Source organism: Sus scrofa, chromosome 3 (genome assembly GCF_000003025.6).
Source record: "Sus scrofa isolate TJ Tabasco breed Duroc chromosome 3, Sscrofa11.1, whole genome shotgun sequence".
Lineage (NCBI taxonomy): Eukaryota > Metazoa > Chordata > Mammalia > Artiodactyla > Suidae > Sus > Sus scrofa.
Window position 1 is genome coordinate 47,894,473 of NC_010445.4, and position 22,894 is coordinate 47,917,366.

The window sequence follows — 22,894 nt, forward strand, 5'->3', positions numbered from 1 at the left end:
AGCTTCATAGCAAAAATATATGGATGTATAACTGAAAGTCTGCACAATATCAAAGAGAACTCAGTTTACCTGTCATTGATTGCAGGTGCCTGGACATTCTGTTGATGGGCCAGCAAATGCTTAGATGGGTAGTAAAGACATACGGAGTTCCTGCTGTGGTACAGTGGGTTTAGAACCTGACTTCAGCGCCTCGGGTTGCTATAGAAGCACAGGTTTGATCCCCACCCTGAGCAGTGGGTCAAAGATCCTATGTTGCTGCATCTGTGGCATAAGTGGCAGTGGTGGCTCAGATTCAGTCCTGCCCTAGGAACTTCCATGTACTGCAGATGAAGCCATTGGGGGAAAAAAAAAGACGTATGTAATTTAAATACTACTATATTTACAACACAACCTTTTTTTTTAACCTTTGTGTAGCAAGACCACTATTATTTAAGATTTCATTTAATGTACTGAGTATTAGATTAAAAAGAAAATGTAATCAGACTGAAAGAATGTAAACTGAATATGTTTATAAAGTATAAATTGGAGTATAGGTAGAAGTTAGAATTTTTTTAAATTCTAAAAAATTCTAAAAACTATTATTAAACTGGAACAGTAAAATATAAATTGCAATTAACAGTTACCAAATTTTTATTTTATTTACTATTTTTAATTAAAAAAAATCTTTTTGAGGCTGCACCCGCTTCATATGGAGGTTCTCAGGCTAGGGGTCGAATCAGAGCTGTAGCTGCCAGCCTATACCACAGCCACAGCAATGCAGGATCTGAGCTATGTCTGTGACCTACACCACAGCTCACAGCAATGTCAGGTCCTTAACCCACTGGGTTAGGCCAAGGATCGAACCTGGGTCCTCATGGATACTGGTTAGATTCTTTTTTTTTTTTAATTTTATTTTCCCACTGTACAGCAAGGGGATCAAGTTATCCTTACATGTATACATTACAATTACATTTTTTTCCCCACCCTTTGTTCTGTTGCAACATGAGTATCTAGACAAAGTTCTCAATGCTACTCAGCAGGATCTCCTTGTAAATCTATTCTAAGTTGTGTCTGATAAACCCAAGCTCCTGATCCCTCCCACTCCCTCCCCCTCCCATCAGGCAGCCACAAGTCTCTTCTCCAAGTCCATGATTTTCTTTTCTGAGGAGATGTTCATTTGTGCTGGATATTAGATTCCAGTTATAAGTGATATCATATGGTATTTGTCTTTGTCTTTCTGGCTCATTTCACTCAGGATGAGATTCTCTAGTTCCATCCATGTTGCTGCAAATGGCATTATGTCATTCTTTTTTATGGCTGAGTAATATTCCATTGTGTATATATATCACATCTTCCGAATCCAATCATTTGTTGATGGACATTTGGGTAGTTTCCATCTCCTGGCTATTGTGAATAGTGCTGTATTGGTTAGATTCTTTTTCGCTGCACCACTATGGGAACGCCCCTATTTTTAGATTTTTTTGGTGGCTGTACCCATGGCATATGGAAATTCCTGGGCCTGGGATTGAATCTGAGCTGCAGCTGTGACTTACACTGCAGTGACAACAACACTGGATCCTCCAACCCATCATGCCAGTTCGGGGATTGAACCTGCACTTCCACAGCAACCCGAACTGCTGCAGTTGGATTCTTAACCCACTGTGCCACAGCAGAAACTCCCCCCAAATTTTAAATAAACATTATTTTAGGGAGATTATATCTACTTTTACAAAATTTAATTGTTTTATTTGTTGATAAGATTTTTGTAGGAGTATATACTTCACAAAAGTAAACCACAGGTTAGTGTTCAAAGTACATCCGGCTCCAATACAAAGAAGCAGTATTTCTCTAAGCACGAATGTATCTAGAGCTACATATGTACACTTGCATTTGATTTTTTTTTTTTTTTCCTTAGGGCTGCATCTGCAGCACATGTAAATTCCCAGGCTAGGGGTTGAATTGGAGCAGCAGCTGCCAGCCTACACCACAGCCACAGCTACACAGGTCTGAATAATGCCTGCGACCTACACCATAGATCATGGCAATGCCAGATCCTTAACCCACTAAGCGAGGCCAGGGATCAAACCCACATCCTCATGGATCATAGTTGGGTTTGTTAACTGCTGAGCCATGAAGGGAACTCCCAGGTTTAAAGAGCTATATTGTTCAATATTGCAGGCAGTTACCAAGCTGCAAAGTGTGACTGTTGTGGATGCCACGGTGGGTACTTTTGGGAACACGAAGATGACCTGAGGAGGTGGGATTGGCTGAAGTCCTCCCTCTTGCAGTGCCTCCCATTCATAGTGCTCCTGCCCGGGCAGGGCTCACCTCTGATGGTGGCACATCCCCTGGCCTTCTCAGCACAAGGATGCTTTTTGGACCCAGGACACTGGACATGGAGCAGCGTCTCCTTGGGACCTGACCAGTGTTGGTCCCTGAGGGGACCATTAGGGTTATAAATCGTGATGCCAGCACAGAGCACTGCATCCCAAATGACCAACAGGCCCACATGTTCTTTAACCCGTTTATTTTTTACTGGTTTTGTCTTGGAGGAGGGCCTCTAAAGCAGGGGTCCTGAGGTAGGCCTCCCTTACCTGGACAGAAGTCTGTCTTCTGTGATGCTATCAATGACCTCCAGGTGTCTGTGGGATGTTCTGCAAACCTACCCCACCCCCTGTTCCTCCAACACATTGCATGGGAATAGCTTCCTAGAAAATGATGTTCACCTTATCAATTGTAGGAGAAAAATTTTGGAAACAGCTAAATTGATTTTTGGGGAGTTTTGGTTGTAGGTCCAGATTAAAAAAAATGTGGATAAAAGATGAGGTCATCCTATATTTTTATTTTATTATTATTATTATTATTTTTTTGTTTTGTTTTTTAGGGCCGTGCCCATAGCATACGGAGGTTCCCAGGCTAGGGGTTGAACTGGAGCTGTAGCCGCCGGCCTACACCACAGCCACAGCAATGTGGATTCTGAGCCATGTCTGCTACCTACACCACAGCTCATGGCAACACCGGATCCTTAATCCACTGAGCAAGGCTAGGGATCAAACCCTCATCCTCATGAATGCTCAGTGGGTTCATTAACAGCTGAGCCACGACAGGAACTCCATCCTATATTTTATTGACCTGTACAAGATTTGAGATAGATTATTGTGTTCTAGTTTTGTGAAGAAGGTCCATGGGTATTTTGATAGGGGTTACATTGACTCTCTGGATTGCCTTGGGTAGTATGGATATTTTAATAATATTAATTCTTCCAACCCATGAACACAATATAGCTTGCCGTTTGTTTGTGTCATCTTCAGTTTCTGGCATCAGGATCTTACAGTTTTCACAAGTCTTTTACCCTGTTACTTAGGTTTATCTCCGATATTTTATTCTTTTTGATGCAATTGTAAATGGGATTGTTTTCTTAATTTCTCTTTCTGCTAGTGTGTTGTTACTACATAGAAATGCAACATTTATGTGTATTAATTTTGAATCTTACAACTTGACTGACTTCATTGATAAATGTTACACCTGAAAATTAAGAGAGTAAATCCTAAGAATTCTCATTACAAGAAGAACTGTTCTTCTATTTCTTTATTTTTATATGAGATGATGGGTGTTCACTAAACTTATTGTGCTGATCATTTCATGAGATAAGTCAAATCATCATGCTATACTGCTTAAATGCAGGCAGGGTTGTATGTCAACTAATCTCAATAAAATTGGAAGAAAAATAAATTAATTAAAAAGCAAGTTATAGGGAGTTCCTGTTGTGGCACAGCAGAAACGAATCTGACTATTATCCATGAGGATGCAGGTTCGACCTCCAGTCTTGTTTAGTGGGTTGGGGATCCAGTGTTGCCATGAGCTGTGGTGTAGGTTACAGATGTGGCACAGATGTGGCTCAGATCCTGAGTTGCTGTGGTGTAGGCCGGCAGCTGTAGCTTTGAATCGACCCCTAGCCTGGGACCCTCTATATGCTGTGGGTGCAGCCCTAAAAAAAAGCAAGTTATGAAACAACATGCATAATAAAAATCTAAATGACATATCTGAATACATGCATATAGATGCATAGGAAAGATCCTGGAAGAGTATTGAGCCCCAAGCCACTGCTCATCTTTCCCGAACTGGAAGAGGGGTATCTTCTCCTGGGCAGCGGCAGCTTCGTCAGGGTACCCAGCTGGGCACATGGGCACAAGCCGGCTTTTGGCTTTGACTCCCCTCTTCCAGCCCCCCAGCATCTGCAAAGACCTGGAGAGGTGCTAACCTGATCACCAAGGTGACCTGGGGGAGGGGTTCCAGGAAGTTGAGGAGGTCAGTTTAGGAGCACTTTTGTTTTAATTCTATTATTTGAATTTGTGTGTGTGTGTGTGTGTGCGCGCACGCGCGTGTGTGCGTGTGCGTGTGTGTGTGTGTTTAGGGCTTCACCCACAGCATATGGAGGTTCCCAGGCTAGGGGTTGAATCGGAGCTACAGCTGTCAGCCTACACCACAGTCACAGTGACACGGAATCCAAGCTGTGTCTGTGACATACACCACAGCTCATGGCAATGCCAGATCCTTAATCCACTGAGCGAGGCCAGGGATTGAACCTTTGTTCTCCTGGATATGAGTTGGGTTCATTACCACTGAGCCACGACAGAAACTCCATATTATTTGAATATTTTTGGAACTTTTTCTCTAGTTTATATAAAATGAAATAAAACTATTGTGATTTTTCCCAAGGGCTGTAGGAATGGGCTTGTAAGAGGGTTGCAACCCCTAGGCGCTGTTTTTTCTCCACCAGGAGTTCTCTTTCTGCTCTTCTTCCGTCTCTCCCTCTCTCCCTGTCGGATGCTAGGCTATCCTCTCCTGCTGTCGTGGTCTCCCTGCCTCAGGAAAGCCATTGTTTGCCGTTTGTCTCCCTTCGTTTGCCGTTACTCAGAAGGTCTGGAGGAATGGGGCCATGCACTCAGCAGAGTCCAGCATCCTGGCTCTGGTTTCACAGATTTGCACTTAGAAAAGGCTGCAGATTAATTAGTTGGTACTAGTTCAAATTGTCTCCTGTCTCTAGGATGCTGCTAGAACTCCAAGAGCTCATAGGGGGTTGTCCTTATTCTTTAATAACAGAATTAAATGGCATGAGTCCTAGGTGGTCTGGGAAAATCCAAGACCCTCTCATTGCACTTGACAACTCATGACCTGTGGCTCTGGGTCAGCAGAGGAGAGAGCACAGTGTCTGTTCCACCCACCTGCATGGGATATAGGTTGTGGATTGATGTAATCTGATTCCTTTAGGTCAGCAGGATACACGTCCGCCAAAACTCCTTTGTGTCCTTTGTTTCTTTAAGAACACAGAAATCGAACCATCCTTGATTGATATGGGCAGTGTCTGTTTGGGTAAGGCATGACAAAATCTCTTCCCATCAAACAAGCATTGTCTGGAGCAGGCGCTCCACTAGATTTATCACTTGCACTCAGGGGAAATGACCATTTCCTATCCTACACTCCTTTCAGAATGAAATCTATACCCATTATTCCATCTAAGCGCCCAGCAGCTGCCCCCAAACAGTTGTTTTCACCACGGCCAAAGGAGGACAGATTGCATACTTTCTAACGACTCTGGTCATGTTAGCTGGTATTTCATTTGTTAAAAATATATTTGCAAAGTGAAAAAATAACAACCCTGGTGCCATGAGACTAAGATGCCTGAGCCGGTGAAGACAAACCTACACCCCCAAATGACTCTGCAGACGGGAGCCTGCGATGCATAATTTGGATTCGATCCCTGTAAATACTCCTCCACTCTGTCCCATAATGTAATTAACATTGCAGGTCTCCTGGCTCTTTTTAAGAGAATTAGAGGCCATGAGTCATCTGTGCATCGTCGGAACAAGCTCTCCTAATGCAGAGTGACTCAATCACAGAGATTGCTATCTGGCAGCATTCCGAGATAGCAAGACCTAAAGCCAGCACTTAATCTGATTTAGGGCCTCTTAAAATATTCTTCAAACTTGACTAAACGTGGTTCTGGTAAAAAGATTGAGAATTATTTTAGGAACCAACCACTGGTCTCAACTGTCGTGGCTCTGTTATTGATTCCTTTTAAGTAATTGCATTGAACTTGGAAACCTATGGGCAAACAAGCTAATAGAGAAATAAGGCTACCCTAAGTGAAATGAGACTGACTGTGTAGCACCAAGAAGCTGTAAAAACAGGGGTCTGAGAATAGCTATGCTGTTGTTCTACTTGCTGTTCTGAAGGTCAGGACTTTGTCTATTTATCTATTCAGGGAAATTTTCACAGTGGTTTTTAGCAACATTGAAAATGAAAGCTTGGAGTTCCCCTTGTGGCACAGCAGAAATGAATCTGACTAGTATCCATGAGGTTGCCGGTTCGATCCCTGGCCTCACTCAGTGGGTTAGGGATCCAGTGTTGCTGTGAGCTGTGGTGTAGGTCACAGACTCGTCTCAGATCTCACGTTTCTGTGGCTGTGGTGTAGCTCCAATATGACCCCTAGGCTGGGAACCTTCATATGCAGTGTGTGGGGCCCTAAAAATAAATAAATAAATAAATAAATAAATAAATAAATAAGTAAGTAAATAAGTAAAAGAAAAGAAAAGGAAAAAAAGACTTACTCCCCAATTGAAGAAATAGAAGATGATAGGAGAATGGCTCAGGATTGGTTCTGGCAGAGCGGGACACAGGGTACATTTATAAAACACTCCAACAGGGATGAAAATGTACAAGATGAATCAAACCTCCCAGTTTCGTTAGGAAATGGTGATGCTACTCCAGAGTTCTCACTGGTCTTAATGGTGCATTTCATGCTTATGGAGATTCTTAGCAGAACTTGGAAACCGATGTCTTTGCATAACAAATTAGGTTTTTAACACATAATTCCACAGCCATCTCTTGAGGATCTACTATGTGCAAGTTCCCAGGCTGTTCCACCTCCTGCAGACTCCACACGGATTCCACAGAGTCAGCCTTTTATCATTTTGCTTTTTAGGGCTGCACCTGCGGCACGTGGAAGTTCCCAGGCTAGGGGTCGAATCAGAGCTGCAGCCACCAGCCTATGCCAAGGCCACAGCCATGCTGGATCTCTGACCCACTGAGCGAGGCCAGGGATTGAATCTTTGTCCTCATGGATACAAGTTGAGTTTCTGCTGAGCCACGATGGGAACTCCAGAGTCAGCACTGATGCTCCCTGTTCTCCACGGGGAAGATCTTTGTCTTGTGTTAGGAAATGATACATTGCTCAGCAAATATTTTACTAGGCTTTCGTGAGGAAGAGGTGCCATAACCTCTATCCTAAAATGTCTTATCTGTTGCTACATTTAATATTTTTGGAGAAAACATGAACAGAGTTAAAAGGTCAAATTAATAAGCTCTTTCCTATTGGGCAATAGCTTCAGAGACCTAATGGATGCCAACAGGGAAATTTGAGGAGGAGAAGAGAGGGAGAAGAGAGTTACCACATCAGAAGATGGGCAAAGCCACATCAGCCTCAAGGTGTAAGATGCACACTTTTGGAAAATGTGATTGATATCTTTGTTTTGGTCAGTTCTACTTCCAGCTGTGTCTGGCCTGTCCATTTTTTTTTTTCCAGGTTTAATCTTTAGGTTCAATCTGAAAATTTCTCTCCTCCCTTTCTGCTTACCGATGTAATTAAATGGGACTAGGTTTTCATTACAGGAAACAGAAATATCTGGTTTGAAAACTGTCGTCCTGAAAATTCTCATTAAAATCGGAACATTAAACCAGGCACACGTCACTGAAATGTTGCTGAATCCAGTGGATGGTGAAATCATTTAAAACCTTGAGTGTGATTAATTTTTAGATGATTTATTTAGCAACTGTAAAACAGACATACACACACAAACACCAGTTGTCAGCTGGAAGGGAACTTAGAAATTTAATCTGAAACACTTTATTTCAAGAGGAGGAGGCTCACAGAATTAAGCGACTTGCCAAGGCCACAAGGCTGTTTAGTATCAGTTCCAAGGTTAAAATGCAAGACTCCTGTTCCCTGTCAGTGTTCTTTAACATCTATTTCCATTTCCTTTTACCTGATCCGATAACGATATGCCCCAATAGCCATGTTTGGAATTGATACCAACTACAAGCTATTTTTTTTCTTCTTTTTTAGGGCCGCATCCATGGCATATGGAGGTTCCCAGGCTAGGGGTCGAATTGTAGCTGCAGCTGCCAGCCACAGCAATGCAGGATCTGAGCCACATCTGTGACCTACAGCACAGCTCACAGCAACACAGGATCCTTAACCCACTGAGTGAGGCCAGGGATTGAACCCTTGTCCTCATGGATCCTAGTGGAGTTTGTTAACCACCGAGCCAAGAAGGGAACTCCAATATAAACTAGAAGCTGTTAACAAGGAACTGAGTAGAGCAGTGATTTTCAGAAGCTCTTGCTGTTCTTTGAAAAACATTTGTGGTCTCCAGGAGCCTGTCTCAAACTGGCCAAGGAGGCTCCCCTGTAACCTCTATTTTTAAACATCGGTTTTGTTTTTAATTAAAATTTTTAAAAATTTTTAATTTTTTTTGGAGTATAGTTGATTTATTTTTTAATTAAAAAAATTTTTTAAGTTACTCTAATGAATTTATCACATCTGTAGTTGTATAATGATCATAACAATCTGATTTCACAGGATTTCCATCCCACAGCCCAAGCACATCACCCCACCCCCCAAAGTGTAATGGAGCAGGAAGAGCAGATGCTGACGCCAGAAGAAAAAAAATCCCATGAATTCCTGGCCCCAAATCACCAGGCCCTTGATTTAAGAAAAATAATGTTATAGTTGATTAGTTGATTTACATTTTTCTGTCACTTTCTAATATAAAGCAAAGTGACCCAGTCATATATATATACACACACGCATATATATATACACACACACACACATATATATATATACACACACACACATATATATATATAAATTCTTTTTCTCACATTATCCTCTATTATGTTCCATCACAAGTGACTAGATATAGTTCCCTGTGCTATACAGCAGGATCTCATTGCTTATCCACACCAAATGCAAGAATTTGCATCTACTAACTCCAAACTCCCAGTCCATCCCACTCCCTCCTCTTCTCTCTCCATTTTGGCAACCGCAAGTCTGTTCTCCATGTCCATGAGTCTGTCTGTTTTCTATAGGTAGGTTCATTTGTGCCATATGTTAGATTCCACATAAAAGTGATATCATATGGTATTTGTCTTTCTCTTTCTGACTTACTTCACTTAGTATGAGAGTCTCTAGTTCCATCCATGTTGCTGCAAATGCCATTATTTTGTTCTTTTTTGTGACTGAGTAGTATTCCATTGTATAAATATACCACATCCTCTTAATCCATTCATCTGTTGGTGGATATTTAGGTTGTTTCCATGTCTCGGCTATTGTGAATAGTGCTACAGTGAACATAAGGGTGCATGTATTTTTTTCAATGAAAGTTGTGTCCAGATATATGTCCAGGAGTGGGAGTGCTGGGTCATGTGGTAGTTCTAAGTTTAGTTTTCTGAGGGACCTCCACACTATTTTCCACAGTGGTTGTACCAATTTACATTCCCACCAACAGTGAAGGAGTGTTCCCTTTTCTCCACACCCTCTTCACCCTCTGTTATTTGTAGTCTTTTTAATGATGGCCATTCTGACTGGTGTGAGGTGGTACCTCATTATAGTTTTGATTTGTATTTCTCTAATAATTAGTGATGAGCATTTTTAAAATGTGCCTTTTAAAATGAGCATTTTATCCTGTCCTCATGGATACTAATAGGGTTTGTTAACCCCTGAGCCATGACGGGAACTCCAGAGGTCACCTTTCTGATTTCTTTATTCTTTTTACCTTAGACCAGGTATATATATATATATATATATATATATATATATATATATACACACACACATATATATATAATTTAATTATAGTTAATTTACATTGTTCTGTCTATTTCTACTGTGCAGCAAAGTAACCCAGTCATTCATCTATACACACTCTCTTTCTCATATTATCTTTCATTGGGTTCCATCACTAGAGATTGGATATAGTTCCCTGTGCTCTATAGCAGGACTGCAATGTCTATCCAATCTAAATGTAACAGTTTCTGATTTCTTACTTGGATCAGACTGGCTGGTCATGTTGGCTGCAGAAAAGGACAGGGGGTAGGGTGTGTAAGTCTGTTTTCATGTGTGTTTAACCCATTTCAGTAGGAAAACCCTGAGTAAAGAACTTTGGGCGTTATCTTCTCCTCTTCCTTCAGTGGTTAGGCTCTTCTTCAGAACAACGGGTCTTTCCAGTTCAGGGCCAGCCCAGGACATTGGAGTCTACCTCTCACATCAGAGCCAGAGCAGATGCCAGACTCAAATGCTACTTTGGTGCGTGCTTGGTGGGGTCACATCATTGGAAAAGGATAACATCACTATAGGCGTGAGCTCAGCTCAGGTCTGGTGGGGGCATAGCCTTCTCTGGGGATTCAGTCCAAACCTCAGAAAGATTTCAAATAAAATGCCTTTCGACCTGGTGGAGAATAACAAAACTTGATTGCTCACCTGCTGTCCCTGGGCTCTTTGACTATTAGGTGGCTGCCTCAGCTCCTGGCAGCAGAGGGTTTTCCGAGGGATGTGAAGTGGCCCAGTTAGTGGTTTTTCTTCGGAGAAAATAACCATCAGTGGGGCTTCAGGATGTGCAATGGCTCTAAGATTATACCCAAAGGAACGACTGTGAGTCTGAGACAGGCCCAAAATAGCAATTGCCATAAATGATGTCTTAAGAAGTTGTGGATTTATTTTCTAGCAGATGTCCTTAATCCAGAAGATTTTGAGATAAGAAACAGAAAGAAAAGCTGGCAGCACCAGAGGTTTGTTTGCAAATAAAATGATTTCCCAAGTGTTTGTCCAGCAATTAATTTTTTAACACATCATTGCATCTGATAGCTGTTGGTCTCTGAGGGCAAAGAAACCAATGAAAATGATGAAATTAGGACCTCTTTTTATGGGAGTATTTTAATGAAACAGTTTAATGTCTGAAGGCTGGAAACAGATGAGACTGGATGTCTGCCATTCCAGGACAGAGGAGTGACAAGGTCTTTGGGTCACTTTCACATGGACCTGGCCACACTCTAGAGAGAATAGCGGTGGTGGTTATTCTATGGATAAAGCACCTGTTTACTCAATTTTCTTTATCCCAAGTTTATCTGACATCCATTTGTTCCAGCTTGCATTTATTGAGTGCTGGCTTGTTCCTGGCACAGATCTGGGGGCATCTGTGAATGGATGAAACAAAATTACTGTAGATAAGAAATCGTTGGAGTTCTGCATCATGGCTCAGTGGTAACAAACTCAACTAGTATTCATGAGGACACGGTTCGATCCCTGGCTTCGCTCAGGGGATTAAGGATCTGGCATTGCTGGGAGCTGTGGTACAGGCCACAGATGCAGCTCTGATTCAACCCCTAGCCTGGGATTTTCCATATGCTTCAGGTGCAGCCCTAAAAAGACACACACACACACACACACACACACACACACACACACACACACACACACACACACAAACACTCAGAGAGAGAGAGAGAGAGAGAGAGAGAGAGAGAAATCTTTATGCTTTTCCCTGATACTTACGATTGAAAACCCAGCTAACATGGCTCTAAAACATCTTCCCTTTATTTGGGAATTGTACCTCTGGCCAAGAAGTTGTAATTACTCATTTTCAGTAAAACCTAATGGTGTGTTTGGGTGTGGCACAGTGGTGCATAAAATATAATTTGCACATCAGAGAGGAAGAAAAACTCTGAGCATATGTAAATTCTATCTTGCTCATTAAAAAGTAAAGTTAGCAGCAATATTTACTCATAATCTACTCTACTGATTTAGATTCTATTTATATAATCTAAAATTTTATTAGATTGCCTGCCAAGTGCTCGTCCCTGTATACATGCTCTTGTATTAAACTCCTCTACTGAAAATTGTCAGAGATATAGCTCAAGTTTAGGAATTGGGGAAGTTTAAAACACTGTAGTAAAGTGACAATCCTTTTCTGCATACAGGCTTCTGTGACTGAGGCTACGTCACTAACACCGCTGTGTATTTAAAAATGTGAACTAAAAAATGCAAACAGTAGTTTGTCTCAATAGCTCTTAGTAACCTCTAAAGAAAGAAGGTCCTTACCAGCTTCTTATTAAGTTCAGTTTATTCATAGTACTAATTATATTGATATGTTTGTCTATTTAATTTAATTTTTTTTTTTTTTTGCTTTTTTTAAGGGCTATACCTGCAGCATATGTAAGTTCCCAGAGGTCGAATCCAGGCTGTAGCTACCTGCCTACGCCACAGCCACAGCAATGCAGGATCTGGTGTAGCAATGACCTATACCACAGCTCATGGCAATGCCAGATACTTGACCCACTGAGTGAGGCGAGGTATCAAATCCACGTCCTTATTGATACTAGTCGGGTTCGTTACCGCTGAGACACAATGGGAACTTCCTGTTTGTTTGTTTATGGTGTGTCTCTTCCCATTGAATTATAAGATCCATAAAGGAAGAGCCCTTGCCTATTTTTTTGCACTTCAATATGCTTGGAACATCGTTAATGTGTTACCAATATTGCCAGTGCCACTGTGCAGCAAATCATTCCCAAACTCAATGCTTAAGCTGCAGCCATTTATTCTCAGAGATCTTGGATTGGCAGGCTGTGCTGTTTGGGATGGTCATCTTCACAGTACACTTCTGCATGTCCAGGTCTCGCTCTGAATTTCTCTCATCCTCCTTCTGGGACTTGCTTTTCTTAGTGCAATGCAGGTATGACACTTTAAAGGCTTAACTTCAGAGCAGGTACTCTGACCTCCACCCAATGCCTTGGCCAAACCAAGTCACATGGACAAATGAGAAGTCAAGGAGTGGGAAGTGCAACGTGCCCAAGACAAGGCCCTGCAAGGGTGTGGATGGAAGGCAGGGAGAAGACTGATAAACTCTCTCAACTCTGTGCTCCTCCTGTATCATAGCTTTGCCCTGCGATATTGAATATTCTCTCACCAAGAGGTGAAGCCTGTTTCTCTTCTTTTTGAGTCTGGGCTGGACTTGACTTGCATTGACAAAAAGAGTGTGTCAGAAAGCATTGTTGCCAATTTCAAGCTTAGACCTCAATGGGCTTTGAAAGCTGTATCCTCTCTTGGAACTGTGCTTGTGTGTGAACCACCTGCTGGATGATGAAAGACCTGTGGTTCAGTCATCACTGATGCTCCAGGCAGGAAATTGCCAGACCTGTGAGTGAGGCTGTCCTAGACCTGCTAGTCCCAGACAACCCACCATTTGTCCACAAATGTGTGATCAGGACCTTCTATTACCAACCAAGCCTGGTGCAAATCAATAGATGACCCATGGACCCATGCACAAAAATAAATTCTTACAGTTTCAAGCCAATAGGTTTGGGGGATTTTCTTTTACACAGAAATAGCACAGAGAGGGGCTGACTGTTGAATAAATATCATGGAACTCCCTGAGTTGCATATTATGGAAGTCATGAAAGATGAACATGAATGCAAACACACAAAATGTTGCATATGGTATCAGGGAAGTCTTAGACCAGCTGGGTCTGCCTTTCTTTGAATGAGAGTGTGAGGAAGGTCAACCCTAAGGGGACTCTCGAAACACTGGGGGTGTAGGTGGTAGACAATTAGAAGGAGACTGGAAGCTCTTGGGTACCACAAGACAACCTGAAGGTCAGATGTTTTACAAAAGTGAACTGGGGTAAAAGATGATAAGGAGAGCATCAGAATAGGGGTAGAATAAACCTCAAAGACCAGTCTCAAAAAACTATCCCTTCCGAGGGACCGGAATTTAATTGGATCAGATTATGAGAACAATTTAGGAGCTGGAGTATTGTAGAGAACCATAGTAGCATCATCTAGAAGTGGGTGGAGGCTAACAGCTGACTGTAATGAAGGAAGAGGAAAGTCTGAAAGAGCCTCCCCAAATCACTGTTGCCACAGGTTGACTGAATATCTGCTCAAAGCAGGCAAAAGGGAATGCAGTACTGATATAGGCTGCAGTGTGGTGAATCTCCAGAGCACCGGGCAATGGGAAGAACCAGACACAGAAGGTCACACAATATACACTTCCATTATGTGACATGGACAGAGTCAGTCATCTCCAGAGACAACACAGATTGGTGGCCGTCACTGGACAGAGAGGGGAGTAACTGCTTGGCATAGTTGGGGTTTTATTTTGGGGTGATGAAAACATTTTGGAACTAGCTAGAAGTGGCGGTGTCGCAATGTCGGAAAAACACTAAATGCCATTGAATCGTTCACTTTAAAGTGGATTGTTCTATGTTATGTGCATTTCACCTCGATTTCAAAAATAAAGGAACTGCCATCCAGAAAGAGGTGGATGGATATTTGGAAAAAGAAGATATAATCTAGACCTTAATTTTTAATAATCTTAAGAATCGTTTCCTCTTATAGAGTGGGAAATAGAGCAATGAGTTACTAAATTGGTATTTCTGTGTTTTTGAGAGTAAAACATTGTCATTTTGGGGTCAGAAGTCTCATGTATGAAAATACTGTTTCTAGTTGTGAATAATTAAATAGCTTCAGTGTCTGTGTCTGAAAAAATGGAATAATAACCATCATATCTGCTCTGTGTGTATCATTGAATGTTTTTAAAGATCATATGAGATGTGTATCGTGGAGGAAATGGCTTTGTAATGTATGCTGTGAATGCAGGAGGTCTCTTAGTCCTGCCTGTGTCCTGATACCAGGGGTTACCATATACTTATCCTACTGCTAATACACACCTGCTTTCGTGCATGGCAGCCAAGTTGACCATTATTAAATTGCATATGATGATTTACTGGAACATAGGTATAGCTTTGGTAATAAAACTTATTTACTTTCATTAGAAATTTGAGGAAATTTTGGAAAAATAATTTTTTAAAAAGATACACATGGAGAGTTTTTCAGAGTAACACCTTTTTTTCCCTCCTGGGAGCTTATTCTAAAGAATTCAAGGCTGTCTTAGTATCTATTTTAGTTTGGGCACTTCTACCTCGGCTTCTATTTTTCTGGTTTCTACTACTTCTGCCATGAACAGCATGAAGTCTTTAATCCATCTACTTCCAGGAGTTACTCATCTTGATCTGTTTAGTGTGCTTTTGCCTTTTTAAGTGTGAATCAAGAAGAGAAACAATAGACTTTTTGGCTCCAGCTGTAAATCTGATATTGCCAGTGACAAGGTTAAATTTCATGAGTGGGTTCAAGTTGTATGTCACGGCTGCCATTTTGAAAATCTTGTGACTGACCAGTTCTTCACTCCCAGAGATGCTCTGGTGCCAACAGAGGGTCAGCTGTAGTCAGCGTAAGACTCTGTTTAGATGAAGACCTGATCCTGCTCAGCGGGTGTGCAGATGTGGTGGATCATATTAATTCTACCAAGTCAGGGATATTTATTGACAGCTTAGCAGTCATGGTTTGTTGCTCAGAACAGCTCCCCTGCCCCCAGGGAAAGTCTACGGTACATCAACAAATCATTGGTCTAAGCCATTCTACCATTTGAGACGTCTTGTGTCTTGTTGCTTGCACACTGGATCTGCCCTCTTAGGTTTCTTTAAACATATTTGATTTCATTGTAGAATTAATATATGCCCATTGTGGAAAATAAGAAGAAACACATAAACTAGTAAGATACGAAGATGCACTACCATTCAGAAGTAACCATGTTGGTGCACACACTTCCGCGTACATGCTTCAAAATGGCGCTGGAACTGGGTTATTGCTTTGGAACATTCTTTCTAAATCCCAAACACATACTACATAATTGACATCTTTCCACTCGAAAAATGTTTCCAGGAGAAGTCATTTATAATGACTATGCAGCATTCTGTTTTATGGATAGGGGACATGTCCGCAACCAATCCCCTATTTTTCTAGTTTGGTTATTTTCTTGGACTGCTTTGGAAAAAGCAAACATTTCATTCCAGGAATAATTTTATGATTGAAACATACTTTCTTTCTTTTTTTTTTTTTGATCTTTTTGCCATTTCTTGGGCCGCTCCCGCGGCATATGAAGGTTCCAATGCTAAGGGTCGAATCGGAGCTGTAGCCACTGGCCTACATCACAGCCACAGCAACGCTGGATCCGAGCCGTGTCTGTGACCTACACCACAGCTCACGGCAACGCCAGATCCTTAACCCACTGAGCAAGGCCAGGGGTTGAACCCTCAACCTCATGGTTCCTAGTCACATTCGTTAACCACTGAGCCACGATGGGAACTCCTGAAACATGCTTTTTAAAGAATGCGTTACATGGATGACTATTGTACCCCTCTTCACTCAAAACCGTGGCACTCACATGTCCTTTATTCCCTCTTGGAGGGCAGCTTTCCTCCAGAGCAGCTTTCTTCCTCAGAGGAAAGTGTCCTTTTATAACCTCATTGTCCCTGACACCGTCCCATTCTTTCTCCTCTGAGATTCATTTTTCACACACAACCCTCCCTCCGGACTTGGTAAGTACGTCTTGCTTTTTGCTCCCATTCTTGGGGAACATCTCCTGAGCGTCCTGGTGAGAATTGGCTTGTTGAAGAAGAGAATTTAAAGGCATCTGCTCAATGAGCATGTGCTTAAGAAGTAGCACTTTAGGGCCACAGGCGTTTTGAAAATTCATATTGCAAATTCCTTTTTCCATGGTTGATGAATGCCAGGGGTTGCACCAATGACTTGTGAACAGAATGGTTGGTTCACTTCCCTTTTATTACAAAGATGCTAAAACTTATTCTCAGGAAAGGTGATTTGTGTTTTTCTGCCAGGACCTCCCTTGGTGCAAGTAAAGCTTTATTTCTGGAGAAGCACACCAGCAGCTTAGTCTCTGAGGATAGTAAAGAGAGCTCAGGCAAAAGTTGGGCTTCGGGCACAATAGCAGAAGCTCCGTAGCAGGTTGAGGGTTCATATACACTCAGGAGAGTGGCAAAGACTCGCAGACACCAAGGAAATCAAGCCCGTGATATATTAAAAGACTAGTTCAAGGTCACATACACTAACAATAACTAATTTTACCTAAATTAGAATCAGGGTCTTCATTTTCTGATTCTAGGTTTTTTTTTTTTTTTTTGCTTTTTGGGGCTGCACCTGCAGCATATGGAGTTTCCCAGGCTAGGGGTTGAATTGGAGCTATAGCTGCCAGCCTAAGCCAGAGTAACAGCAATGCCAGATCTGAGCCGTGAGCCATGTCTGCGACTTACACCACAGCTCATAGCAATGCTGGATCCTTAACCTACTGAGCGAGGCCAGGGATCGAACACGCAACCTCATGGTTCCTAGTGAGGTTCGTTTCCACTAAGCCACGATGGGAACTCCTGATTTCTAGTTCTTTTTTATAAAATTCAATTATGCAATTCATGCCACTATAAAAGGTAGTTACATTTTCCAATTGCCTTACAGGCTGAGGGAAGTTTCTGCAAAAAGTAAAGAATAAAGGTCTCAGGAGTAATGGCACTTCTGTAATTAAGAGTGTGGACTCTGGAACTTTCAAATTCCAGTGCCACTCCTGGAAAGCTTTGTGACCTCGGTCTCCTAGCAGTTTCTCTGTGTCTCTGTTGCCCTTGCTCAATGAAATGGAAATAATAGGAGTGCCCCTTGTGGCTTAGACGTTTAAGAACCCGACTAGTACGTGGGTCCTTAACCCTGGCAGTGAGGATGCGGGTTCAATCCCTGGCCCCGCTCAGTAGGTTAAGGATCCTGTGTTGCTGTGGCTGGGGTGGAGGCTGACAGCTGTGGCTCTGATTTGACCCTTAGCCTGGGAACTTCCATATGCCCTGGGCACGGCCCTAAAAAAGCAAAATAAACAAATAAATAAATGGAAATAATGACAACAACAACCACAACAGTAACAAAAGCAATACTTACCTCAGAGAGTTGTGAGGTCTAAGTGACTTAAAGCCCTGAAAGGTGCCTGGCCATTTATCCTCTGTGCCTGTCAGTCTTGTCTGTGCCGCTGTCTCTTTGCCAAGATGGTACTGGTCACGTGACCTGGGCTAGCAACCCTGCTCTTAACTTAGTATTGTGTGACCTGGGCTAAGTTACAGATTTCTTTAGGCATCAAGTTGCTTCATCTCTAAAATAAGCACAATACTATGTCTTTATCACAGAGTTAATATGAAGATGAATAGATATAATCCATGGAAATTGTTCACAAGGTGGTGAGAGTCTATTCTCACTAATCACTGCTACTGTCAACCCAGCCTTTGATCATGGCTTCTTGCTTTTTGGCCTTAAATGTTATAGTCTGGTTGCTTACAGAATGACAGTCGAAGGCTATGCACGTTTGCCATAAGAAAAGATGTTGAAAATAGGCCATGTGGTTGGCAAATGATATTGGATTTTTCTCCAGATCTCCAAGCCCAGAGCTCTGCAAGCATTCAGGGTCTAGAACTGCTTTTTGATGCTGCTGATGCCCTGTGGTACCTTATGATCACAGCGTTGCCAATGGCGCTGCTCCATTTCGAGAGAACATTACAATGGATGAGTAGGTCCAAGGTTGTTCTAATTTCAACAAACACTGCTCTTCTGTCAGATGAATTCTGCAGCATTAGAACAACCACAGTCTTCTTGTTGTTAACTCAGTGGGGCTGAAGCAATCAATCTCTTTAGTTTGGCCTAGATCCTCTGCTGGTGACTTTCAGAAGTGAGGTATCATGTTTCTCAGAATTTGAAGGACAAGACCCACACTTTGACATGTGTTCTCCTCTGATTCTCAGGCTTCCCACTTGGATCTGCTGGGGAATGGACAGCTCCTTCCTACCCAATCTGAAATGTTCAAACATCCAAGGGCAAACACAATGCTTAAAGCACTTCTGGTTACAAAGAATATGTTGACTGGATGCCCACTGTTGAGACAGTTTTATCACCAGAATCGTTAATATTTTATCCAGGACACTCACTCCATGTTGCTTCTGGCTGTGAATTTTGAGTAGATGTTAAGAGAAGAGGATTGCATTAACAGCTCACCAGAGATGCAGTTATTCAATTGCTCAGAATAACTGAACAGGTGCTTTGAGGCTGACCACGTTGGTTTCCCCCCACCTCTGACCCAGCTGGTTGGTTGCTAGTCTCATACAAATGAAACCATTTGAGCTACTTTAAGAGCAGACATGATTAGGCTGTGAAGGTTATGAGCTACGTCATCAGATGCTGTTCTCGGCGCTCCGTTCTGACCCTGGAATTACTAATCACATTACTGGAAAGGACTCTTTCCTTGATTTATCATTGCATAATGACTCCATTCCCTAGTTCCAAGAGAAATTATCCATCACAGTTTGTTCTTTTGGTTGCCTTGAGCTGAAAGGTCAAAAGAGGTCCTGAGGAAGGCTGAGCAGGACTGCATTTTTGATCATCCTCCAGGTTATTACTTATTTCATTCAAACCATCATTTTTCTTTACTTTTCTGTATTAAACATTGGTTCATAACATTGCCTCAGCACACATGTAGAAAATCCTTACGGAGTGAAATTGGTTATTGTAAAACCCAGACTTTACAAAGTGTGTGCTCTAGAAAAAGGTGGGAAAATTTCAGAGGAATCTGGGTATAAAGATGGATTTGTGGGTTGTATGTTTATATTTGTGGTTATTTTATTTATGTATATTTTGTTCATTGTCTAAATTTACTTGTGCACCTAAGAGTATTTTTAGATAATACTATTATAGTTCAAGAATGGTGTTAAGGTGTTCCTGTGGTGGTGCAGCAGAAATGAATCCACTGAGGATTCATGGGGATGAATGAATGCAATATTCATGAGGACGTGGGTTCAATCCCTGGCCTCCCTCACTGGGTCCAGGATCCAGTGTTGCCATGAGCTGTGGTGTAGGTCATAGATGCAGCTTGGATCCCGTGTCGCTGTAGCTGTGGTGTAGGCCGGTGGCTACATCTCTGATTGGACCCCTAGCTGGGGAACTTCCATATGCCATGGGTGTGGCCCTAAAAAGAAAAAAAAAAAAAAAGCAAAAAGAAAAGAATGGTTTTAAGAATTTTTGTTTTTTAAATCTTTCTAGTAGTTATGGTTTATGAGAGCCACATTTCAAGTTCCATATTGTTTTTCTCAGAATCTATAGTAGGCAAGAAATGTGACAGAGGATTTGTATTATGATATTCATTTCTAACTATAAAGAAAGTCAGAAAAATGCATCTACTTAGCCACAGCATTAATCAGTCTGCTTTACATGGCTCCCTCTGGAGTTTTGTGTCCAACTTGGTACCTGCAAGGGCAATATGAAACTGTTCAGACTCAGGAGCCGCTTCAATTGATCCAGGGATCTAGATGCTTCTACAGTTTAATAAAAGAAAATTAATGCTGGAAGAAACAGATGGATAAAAAAGAACTGCAGTGGAGAAAGCTATAAATAAATAATGGTAACAGGTAAGATTTGTTGCATGCCTACTCTGTGCCTATAATGTAGAGCATTAGATATTAAGCACTTAACATGAATTTAATCATCAAACTGCACGATAACTTTCAGGCAGGTTCAGTTCCGACACAAACACAACTGGACCATATTGAGGTAGTAACAGGCTTGCTCCTCTCTAACAGGTGAATGTGGCCCATCACCCTACCTATTTAGATCTTTACTATCTCTCAGGGATGTTCTGTTGTTCTCCACGTAGAGGACTTCTATATCCTCTTAAATACATTTATTCTTAAGTATTTTTTGCCACTGCTGTAAATTAATTGATATTCTAATTTCAATGTCTAATTTCTTCTAATATATAAAAACGCAGTAGAGTTTTAAGCATTAATTTGTTTCCAGTACCTTGCTAATTTCACTAGGACTTTTGCGTATATTCCTGAGGTGTTTTTTTTTTTTTTTTTTTTTGTCTTTTTTAGGGCCGCACTTGTGGCATATGGATATTCCCAGGCTTGGGGTTGAATAAGAGCTGCACCTGCCAGGCTATGCCACAGCCACAGCAACGCAGGGTCCGAGCTTTGTCTTCAGCTGACACTACAGCTCATGACAACACTGGATCCTTAACCCACTGAGCGAGGCCATGGATCGAATCTGTGTCCTCATGGATGCTAGTCAGATTCGTTTTCACTGAGCCACGATGGGAACTCCTTCCTGAGGATTTTTAAAGTAAATAAACATATTATCTGCAAACAGAGATAGTTTTATTCCTTATTTTCAGACTGTAATGCATTTTATTTTCTTGTTTTATTCCAGTGGTTAATAATAGGGTGATTTTTCACTTGGCAGTGTTGTGGATTTTGGTTTCACAACTGAGAGGAGTGTTGTTGGCATGTAATGTGTAGAGATCAGAGATACTGCTAAATATTGCACAACAAATTATTCAACCAAGCGTATTAGGTTTAGATATTTTGCGTCTATGACTTTATGGGACATGGATTTGTGGTTTTCTTGTATTATCTTTGGGGATAATATCAAGGCAAAATGTTGGCCTCACAAAACCACTTCAAAAGTGTTGTTTTTTATTTTCTGGAAGAGTTTTGGTAGAAGAGGCATTATTTCCAAGTTAAATTTTTGGGAGACTTCACTAGTGAAACCATCAGATCCTGGAGTATTCTTATATGAAAAATTTTAATTGTGAACAATTTCTTTAATAGATATGTAGTCTATATGTTTCTATAGTTTTTCAAAAGATTCATCCATTTCAGCTAGGTTTGCAAAATTATAAGAATAAATTTATTGATGATACTCTCATTTTGTCCTTACCTAGAGCTATAACTCCTGTTTCAGTCCTGATATTGGTAATTCGTATTTGATCTAGGTCCCTGTTTTTTGTTTTGATCAGTCTAACTAGGAGTTTATCAATTTTGTTGATGTTTACAACTAAATGGCTCTTGCCTTTTTTTTTTTTAAATTTTTTTAGGGCCACACCGGCGGCATATGGAGGTTCCCAGGCTAGGGATCTAATTGGAGCTGTAGCTGCCAGCCTATGCCAGAGCCATAGCAACACAAGATCCGAGCCACGTCTGCAACCTACACCACAGCTCATGGCAATGCCAGATCCTTAACCTGAGCGAGGCCAGGGATTGAACCTACAACCTCACAGTTCCCAGTCAGATTCGTTTCTTCTGTGCCACAATGGGAATGCCCTAAATGGCTCTTGAATTGTAATTTTTGCTCTTGCAGTTGCTTATTTCCAGTTTAATCAATTTCTGATCATATCTTCACTATCTCTTTTCTCCTTTATTTTGATTTACTTTGCTTCTTCTTCTTTTTTTTTTTTAAATAACTTCTTGAAGTAAAGATTTAGATAATCATTCTTGGATGTTTCTTCTTTCTTAACATACATATTTAAAGCTACAAAACGCCCTCTAATCACTGCTTTGGCTGCATCCACCAAATTGTGGTACATTGTTTGGGAAGCTGAACAATGTCAGCAGGGATTGGAAGGAGGCGGGAACTTCCTATCTTAGACCAGCTCTTTAAGCCTGAGCTGCAAGTTGCTTGCAGTTTATTGCATCTGCACATCCAGTTTATCACATCTAGTTTATTAAGGGTCAGCTGGAGACAGTCTCTATTTAGACATAGAATTAGAGGTTCCCCTTCACCCTCCTACTTTGGGGTTTTCCTTTTACTCTTCAGTGGCTTTGGTTGGTCTGCTCTTTGTACTGGTCCCTCTGGTCTGAAAAATTGTGCACTTTCTATCAGATATGAGTTGCTTTACAGCAGCCCTGTCACAATAGGGGCTGCTTTCAGGGCATTTCCATGCAGGTAGCTTGGTCCAAGTTTTGACTCCTTTCCACAATTTGTCTGCTTTTGTTCAATTTCCAGAGCTCTTGGGTAGTTGTGTTTTATATTCTGCCCAGAGTCTATGACTGCTTTTTGTTGGAGGATTTTGGTTTTTATATGCTTTCTCCTCCATGTAAGACATGGAACTCTTTAGCTTGGTTTTGAATTTCCTTTCTCCTGAGATTA